This window comes from Sciurus vulgaris (genome assembly GCF_902686455.1).
Source record: "Sciurus vulgaris genome assembly, chromosome: 8".
NCBI lineage: Eukaryota > Metazoa > Chordata > Mammalia > Rodentia > Sciuridae > Sciurus > Sciurus vulgaris.
In genome coordinates this window covers 87,140,688-87,149,805 of record NC_136468.1, presented here as the reverse complement: position 1 = coordinate 87,149,805, position 9,118 = coordinate 87,140,688, and the positions used below count along the sequence as shown (strand labels likewise).

At 37.9% G+C, this 9,118-nt stretch overlaps 1 long non-coding RNA gene across 1 annotated transcript in view; it reads left to right on the top strand.

Moving 5' to 3' along the window:
- Nucleotides 1-8,743: 8,743 nt before the first annotated feature.
- The window catches only part of LOC306668082, a 203,049-nt gene continuing 202,674 nt past the window's right edge, over nt 8,744-9,118 (top strand). Inside the window, exon 1 of the long non-coding RNA XR_013765725.1 lies at nt 8,744-8,941. This is a non-coding gene — a long non-coding RNA (uncharacterized lncRNA). The remainder of the gene's footprint in view (nt 8,942-9,118) is intronic.

Below are 9,118 nucleotides of genomic sequence, written 5' to 3'. Positions count from 1 at the left end.
AGGCAACTCAGCCAGGGCTGCCCAGAGACCAAGTAGCAGACTCTTGAGTGAACTTGGAACAAGACAGAATATTAATACAAGATATGAAATTATATGAATTGCATAAAAGAAATCAGTATAAGAAAAAGCATTGCCTTGTAAAATAATGAAATTTTGGTTATTAACAGGAAAATCTATTTTCTTGATATTGAATACATTCATAAGTGGACAAAATTTCCCTGTGTCTTTCCTTTTGACTAATAGACTATTCCTTAGGTTTTAAGGAAAATTAACTATAAAATTAATCTTGAAGAAATCCTATTTCAATAACTGATAAAAACCATTGTGCCCAACACAAACATCTATGAACTCAATAAATAGTTGAAATAAACTAGATTTTCATAAGTCAGTAAGTTTGTAAAATTCAGTGAATTGGGCACTTAGGTAAGCAGATCATGGAGCAGTTGATTTTCAGTAAATCAGTTTTTGCTGAACTGTTTTCTGTTACTGACTTAGAGCCAGTTCACATACCAAGAGTCAAAAGGTAGACCTAGCAAATACTTCCTCTTGTACCTACAGTCTACAGGTTACAAAGCAAACTATTTCCAAGCACAATGATACTATCAGTATTATACAAAGATAGGTTTGTATAAGAGAATTTAGTGGCTTCAACTTTATGAATGAGCAAATTCAGGATCTGAACTTAATTCTGACTCCCGAGTCCCATGGCTTTTCTCCTGAACCCTCATTGTTACATGAGCTTTAACATGCCCATTAATTTTATGTAGAAACAGATAACTGGACTGAGCTCTGAAATCTCCTAAGGGCTCCTTCCTGTGTTGGCTTTGTAGAATGATACCCATGGTGCCTTATCTCTTACAAATTTCATGCAAAGCGGGCTGGAGAAAAATGAGGAGACAAAGTCAAACAAAAAACACATGTATACAAAATATAATAACTAATTTACCCACAGTCCCCACATGAATGACAGATGACATAAAAAAAAAAAAAAAAAGGGAACCAATTTTTCTGACATCCTCCTAGGGGAGGCAGGAGATGGACTGTGTGACTTCCTTTGGCTACTTCCAGTCTTGTGAATCTGACACCTACTGGATCTTGCAGGGGACATGTGTTGTTTGTTGGACCAATGACCTGACCATATTGTCTATAAGCATTGTAGTTATGGCTTTTGTGAAATGTTTCCCTAAGATCTTTCTATCTTTGCCTTAATATACCCACCCTCTTCAGAGTTTCCTAAAGAAATTCTTGGGAATGCACTCAGCCTGTTTTCAAGCACATTATTCCAATGTGCTCAGTTTGTACCCAGTGTCACCGAACGTCAAAGAGGTGTCGATGCCACATTGGCACAGATTCAGCACAGCTCTGCAGGGCCCACAGGTGTCTGGTTTGTAACCATGACTACATTGAGCTTTCACTAGGGCCTAAGGGAAGTGCTAACACTTATTCCTCAGCAAGAGTGTCCTGATAATGGGAAATTGAGGTACTAACCTCACCCTGGTGAAGACAAACCCTCCTTCCATGAACGCCAGAGCCCATGAGTCTTCCTCCAGGGTATTTCTGCAGTTCATTCCTATTACATGTGCCTTATTGAAGTTCTCTCCTCTTCTTTCTCATAAAACTTTTAATAAAGGAGGACCTTCCTAAAACAAAGAATATTTTCTACAAATTCCTCTTTGGTGGCCATCTAATAATTTTTTTTTAAAGTGTAAAAATAGGTTGTCAACGCTGGAGACTTTCTTTAAAACAGGGCTACTACTTACTTGAGACCCTGGAGGATTTACTCAAACTGCAGCACTGTAAGCCAGGAAGCCTGTGGCTTTAAGAGCTATTCTGCTTTATAGTTGTGAAAATTTGTTTTTTGAAACAAGTTTTTATGGATTTACAATACCATACCAGCCTGGCAACCCAAAGCGTCTGTATTTTGGTGAGATCTTGCTTACTCCCCATTTCCCAATATCACCTTCGTCACAGGTCCCAATAGCCCCAGGGGGCTCCATTCCCTCTGAAGTGGCAAAATATGGTACAAATTAAACCACCCTGGTGGTATACAGAGAACTGCCAACGTTTTCATTTCTGGTGCCTTTATCTTCAACAGGGCAGAATTGGCCCTAACCATATGTATTCTATTTATATTTCATACATATATGGACAAGAATAGTTAACCCACACTAAGCAATATAACATTTTTCCATCACAAGTTTGATAACATATACAAAGATTGCTGCTGCCCATTGGTCTGTTTGGCTTTGCAAACTATGTCGATGGACACGGCTCTATTTTTAAGCTAACACTTTATTTTCATTTGTCACTGCAATTTTGGCCTCATAACAATACTTATAAAGCTGAAGTGTTTTTATAGTGCTCCAAATAGAACTTTCAAGAAAAAAATTGCAATGATTAAAAATCATCTTGGTCCCTCTATTCAGAGAGTCATTCATTTAGAAATGTTACTAACTTGTTTTTCTTTGTAGAAACATTGTGTTTGGTTGTTTGATCATATACTTATTATTTGAAAATTGAAAATGGAAATGGTCTGCGTGTAGGGTATGGCATATTTTGGAAGGACACCTAGTTTCTTTGCATAACCTGGAAAATAAAAATAAGTTGATTTGCATTACAAGTGAATAAGTGAATGAATATAAAAGAATTCGTTGTGTGTTGGAAGTAAAAATTGAACTTGAGGAAACAGTCATATTGAGGTTTTGGGAGGATATAGAGGTGAATAAAAGAATCCTTTAAAACAAAGGGAACTCTCAGAGTGGACTGTGGAAATGATTCATCTCAGAAATTCACACAGTAATATATATGTGATTAAGAAGTGGTGGTGTGGATGGAAGTAATTGGAAGGTACATGAATGTTTTAAAGTCCAATGCTGCATCCATTGATAAACCAAAGATAAGAAATGTTCTTGAACACAATAATAGATACAAAGTATGGTTTATTTGCAAAAGTCTGTGGGTATAAGCCATGGCCTTCCTCTGAAGAGTTAGTTCTAGAAGAATAAGACGGGGAATTCCTGTCACCTCTTGTTATCACAAAGACACATTGTAGAGAAGAGCACAGCAATTCCCAGGGACTTTAAGCCTCTTATGCTATGGTCTAGCTGAAAGATGGAGAGAAGCCCTCTGGAAACAAGATTTCCTGTGAGATTCTTTCACCATGTCAAACAGTAACATCTCCAACCACAGACACCCATTCTTACACTTTTAAATATTCTTGAAAAAATGTTCATTTTCCACAGCAGAAACCCTTTGCTGGATTTGAAAACAGACTTTATGAATTAATGAGTCCTCATTCTAACTTTCCTACTTACCTAGATTCGTTCCTTTATAAAGTGCTCTCTGCTGTAAATAAGAAGATGGGGCACTAATCCTTTCTTTTCATATTAGTTTTCAGGAAAGCTGGAACTCTTACTCTAGGTTTCTGATGACAGACAGTTTAAAATTTTTATTATATAAAATTTTAAGCCTAAAACAAAAGAAGAAAACAGTGTATAATGAACCCCCATGATTCTGTTATCCTAATTTAACAATTACCAACTTTTTGGCCAACCTGAGGCAAGCCTTTCTGAAATACAAGCATCAGGCTACATTTTTTATACTTAGACTTGTTCCAGTAAAAAGGCATATAAATTGAGCTCTTGTACATTTATTGGGGAATCTTGCTTTTCAAAATAATCATCGTAAGGGAAACATATTCATTAAAGTGAATAATCACCCCGTTAATCTTCCGTTTTATAGAGTAAACATTTTCTACCCCCTCCTACCCCCACTCTCTCTCTCTCCTTCCCTCCCTTCCTTTTGCTTCAGGAGGGAATACTTTTTGCAATACATTGAACCAGGAAGTTGTCTTTTTCCATAAGATTTTGCAAGCTGATAATTTCAATGGGGAAGTGATGAAGAGTGTTTTGAGGAGTTGTTTTTTTTTAATAGCTATGTGTGTGGTTCATATTTTACAGTCAATCTGGTAAGAGAAAATCCTGAAGTTCCTGGTTTCCAGCATTCGAAGCAACCACTTCTTGATCCCATAATTGCCAACGTGACATAAAGCATGATAGTTAACTCAGGACTTCATCCCCAGGAATTCAGTTCAAAATTGTCCCTCTTAGGGAGTGAATGCTTCTGGTCCTTACCAGAGACTTGGAGAAGACAGCCTCTTTCACTGTAGCCTGGTGTGAGTCTTTCTGGGTAAAGGTTTATGACTTCTTATGCCTTGTGGTGGATCCTGCCGGAAACCTTCCCAATAACCTTTCTATCCTCTGTGAGAGAATCCTACTCTCATCCGGATGGTAACACACCTACCAATCACGATGCATATCCCAGCTTCCCCAATTAGACAACAGTAGAAATTTGCTGCAGATTTTAGGGGAAGACTTTGCTTTTCTGATATAAGCTGGTGTCAACTTCTTCCTTTCCTCCTTTCTTTCAGTCTGGATGGAGGACAGGGGTCAAGTGGAGTTGGGGGGGCGCCATCTTGTGACCATGAGTTAAGAAGCCTGAGGGTGATGTAGCAAAGGGAAGAGGCCGGGATCTGGCTTCTGCTGTGGAACTGCTGCACCTGCCTGGACCAGACACCTAAGGACATCTTGCTGTGTTTGAGAAATAAATCCTGTTTGATTTAACTGCTAGTCAGGGTTTGGTTACGTGCATAGAAATGCAATTGCAAACAGATTCATACATAGTATATTAGGGAAGTTTGCTGTTTCTTGACACAGTCTTGGGGAGTATCATTGTATGTGTTTTGAATTAGGGAAACTGTCTGAGTCCAAGACTCAGTTCTTCACATAGTAATTGTCTTTCTTGAAAATAACCTGTATTTTGTTCTGAGGGCACAACAAAAATGTTCCTTAAAAAAAGAACATTCTCATCTATGTTGGTGCCAATACCATGCCATTTTGTTATTATTGCTCTGTAGTGGAGTTTAAGGTCTGGTATTATGATGCCTCCTACTTCACTCTTCTTGCTAAGGATTGCCTTGGTTATTCTGGGTCTCTTATTTTTCCAAATGAATTTCATGATTGCTTTTTCTAGTTTCATGAAGAATGTCATTGGGATTTTAATAGGAATTGCATTGAATCTGTATAATGCTTTTGATAGTATGACCATTTTGATATTAATTCTGCCTGTCCAAGAACAAGGGAGATCTTTCCATCTTCTAAGGTCTTCTTTAATTTCTTTCTTTAGTGTTCTATAGTTTCAATTGTAGAGGTCTTTCACCTTTTTTGTTAGATTGAGTCCTAAGTATTTTTTTTTTTTTTGAGGGTACTGTGAATAATAAAAAAAAAGAACACGCTTATTCCTAGGTCTATGTTCACAAAGTGTTTGGAGAACAGAGGAATGCCAAGGAGAGGCCTGACTCCATAAGAACTTTCACATAATTGAGCCAGTGAGGAGTTTTAGACATGAACCAAGATTATTTTCCTTTGTTGGCATAGCTCAGCTTCCACGTTTATAGGTATTACACAAATAATCTAAAATTTAGGTTTCCGCAACTCTACATTTGAAAACACTTTTGTTGTATAGCCAACAAGAGGGTGACTTATTCTGAGGTGAGTCAGGCATGGGATGGAATCCCCAAAATGCCTTCAAAAACTCAGAAAGTGACATGTGAAGGAGAGGACATTGAAAATTGGTCTTTTCAAGAAGTGACAGATTACCTAACACAATAATCCATGCAATTGGACAAATTGGTTTGAAAAGAAAGACAGCTGGCTTTGTTCTAACACCACCAATGCTATGAGAGGCAGTGACAGAATAATGCCACAGGGCAGGGGGCCTGTGTGACAGACCTGGCTCTGGGCCAACTGAGGGGGGAATATGCTCAAAGCACTTTTTCTTCTTGTTTTCCTGTTTACATTTGGCATACAGCATTCACACAAGGGTTACTAACAAAGCCCATTGCATAAATCTAAACAGGTTAAAACAGGACCAATTTTTTAAGATGGAGAATTTTGCAGCAATCTATCTTGAATACAGAGCCCAGCGTTCCTCACTCTCCATGAGGCCTCCTGTTCCAGCAGATAATTTATGACTCCCAGATCTTGGCATTTCATTAAACTCAAAGCATTTGACAAACTGTATTTTCAAAAAGTTTTTCCATGAGATGGTTTCTTGCAGGAGGAATTTATGGTGAGTTGACTTAATCCTTGCTTTTTGGAGTGTCTAAATGAAGTTCTTTTTATAAACAATGGAATTGAGTGGAGGGAATCGAAGACCAAGCAATGGCTAAGATGTAAGTTCTACCTGGTGAAAGAAAGCTCACCAAGCACTCCTCACAGGCCCAGTGTGCAGGCCTAGTGTTTTAGACTGTCGGAGGACTGGCCAGCTTCCAGCCTCACCTGGAGCAGGCTCTCTGCTGAGCCCAGGTTGCCTGAATATTCGCTTATTACAACTAACCACTGTTAAATCATTCACAGACCTTGGGAGTAACATGCAAGGTGATTTATTTATATATTTTGACTAATAATCTTAACTTGTCATTTCATTTTTAAAATTTGATAAACGGACTGGGAATTTGAAGAGGGAGCTGTTTGTGTTAAATTTATAACACTGCTTCCTGGCATTTTTTGGCTGGTTACTGCTTTTGGATTTCTTTCTGTCAGAAATACACACGCATGTGTGTGCGTGTGCGTGCGTGCATGTGTGTGTGTGTGTGTGTGTGTGTGTGTGTGTGTGTGTGTGTGTGTTGTGTAGGGGGGTCTCCTGCTTACCCCTTTCTGGTTTTTCCCAGTATTCCTTTATGATGTTACACAGAGCATTTTTCAGAGGTGCAGGCTTTAGAGAATATACTGTGTTTTGCAAATTTTTATGCACTAACAGGAAAGCTGAAAAAAAATGTAAGTATGGTGTTTTATTAGTACAATTTCATCCTTTTCTTACTGTATGCCGTATAAAATTCTGTGGCAATTTAATAATAATTTAGTTATTTCAATAGGATAAAAGAAAATTCAAATTCCCAAACAGATTTCCTTGTGTGTTGCTCTAGATAATGTCATCAGCTAGAATTCAGTGATGATCATGAATCCACATCACTTTGAGCTAAATAGACATCACTTCTTAAATCTGCCTTTTCTGTGGTCAGAGGGAAATGGACAGGGAAATGTGAGACAAGTATTTGGATATTTTCTATGATTGCTGATCCCTGAGCTGTAATCATGGGCAGGCTGCTTGCACCAGCCAAAAGAATCAGTGACTTTCCTAAGGCCTCCGGAGGGGATTCTGGTGGATGGGCGTGGTTAGAAAGTTGCCCTGTGGTGGTAGAGAGGATGGCACCTACCACCTGCAACAGTGGAGAGATGAAACGAGTATTAAATATCCAAGTGTCCAGCTCCTTTTTGTGATGCCCACACCAGCCGTTTCTCTGAGCTGCCCCACCACCTTTCTCATTGCCCCTTTTATTTTGCTTTAGTTATTTTTAGTTGAGAATTTGACAGCCACCATCATATAGCACTGACCATTTTTTTTAAACCACCTCCTTGATAAAAGTATCTGTCTTCAAATGTCAAGTTGTATATAAAATTCATATTTTCATAAAATATCTGTTTCTTTTTAATAAAATCAATGTAGCTCTATTTCTCTTACATTCATTATATTCCTAAGGGAAGCAAAGATACGTTTCAGTGTCTTTTTGGGAAGGAATATATAATTCTATCCAGAACTTTACAGATTTGTGTTCCCACACTCATAGGACACATCTATACAACCAGGTCTGCCCCTTTCTGGCTGCAGCTAAGGTTGCTATTTTGAGACACAGATGCTTTTCACAGTTGTCAAAATGAACAAGTAATCAAAAGAACAAAATTTCCACAGAGACTTAAGCAACTAGAGAATCCAGCAGTTGTGTAGAAGTGTGTTCTTTGTTGAAAAGAAACGTCTTGCACTTTGGATTCATAAAACCATGTGACTGGTCTCCTTGGAAAAAGTGAAACAGAAATTCTGATGATCTTCACAGCAGAGAGTCAAGTGGAGAACTGGAAATGAATATAGGCAGTGTTCACAAACAAGCTATAAATCTCAAGGAAGAAGGAGTCCATTGGATATATTCATTTTTGCAGGAGATGGTCTACAACAGTTTTGATAGACAGTGTTTCCAGTGTCTACTTGAGTCTTCTCCATGTTATCTAAGCCAAAACCAAGACAAACTTCTGAGAGAAAACTTAAATCATTTTGATTTCTAGTCATCGAGATATACTTTTGACTTTTTATAACTCACATAAAGTTCACAGATCTCCATGAATTTCGTTATGTGGAGACACTCATGGAACCATGGCTCACATCAAGATTATAATATGTCCAACATTCCAGAGTTCCCTCAAGCCCTAAGTATGTGTCCACACCCAAGGTTGCCAATATTCCAAACTGTTACCATAGACCATTTGCCTGTTCTTAAACCTCTCTGAATGAAACCATGCACTGCGTCTTTCATGGTTGGTTTTGCTCACATTATGCTATGTCTTTGAGGATCATGCACATTGCTAAGTGTTCACAATTTATTTAACCATTTGATTTTCTGACGGAAATTTGGGTCATTTCCAGTTTGGGCCTATTACACATTAAGGTACTAAGAATATTCTTGTTGATATCTTTGAGTGGACCCAAGGTTCTTTTCTCTTTATTAATATACCCAGAAGGGGCATTTCTGGATCATAGGGTAGGCATAAGTTCAGCTCTAGCAGATACTGGTAAACAGTTTTTCAAAGTGGTTGTGTTAATTTACAGTCCCATCCAAAATACATGAGACTTCCAGTTGTTTCCTGTCCTCCTCAATACTTAGCATTGATTTTATCTTAATTTTTACCTCTGTTTGTGGCTGTCTTAGTTTTCTCCAGCTGCCATAATACAATACCACAGAATGGATGGCTTAAACAACAAAAATTTATTTTTCTCACAGTTCTGGTGGCAAGCAGTCCAAGGTCAAGATACAGGCAAATTTGAAAAAAGAGTATTCAAATTTTTCTGTTTCTTCTCAATCAACTTTTGTAAATAGTATTTTTCTGGAATTTGTTCATTTTATTTAAGATTTCAATTTTATTTCCAAACAGTTCTTCATACTATCCTCTTATTTTTATTATTATTTTTTTTTAATGCCTGTAGGGTGTGAAGTGATGTCTTGTTTTTC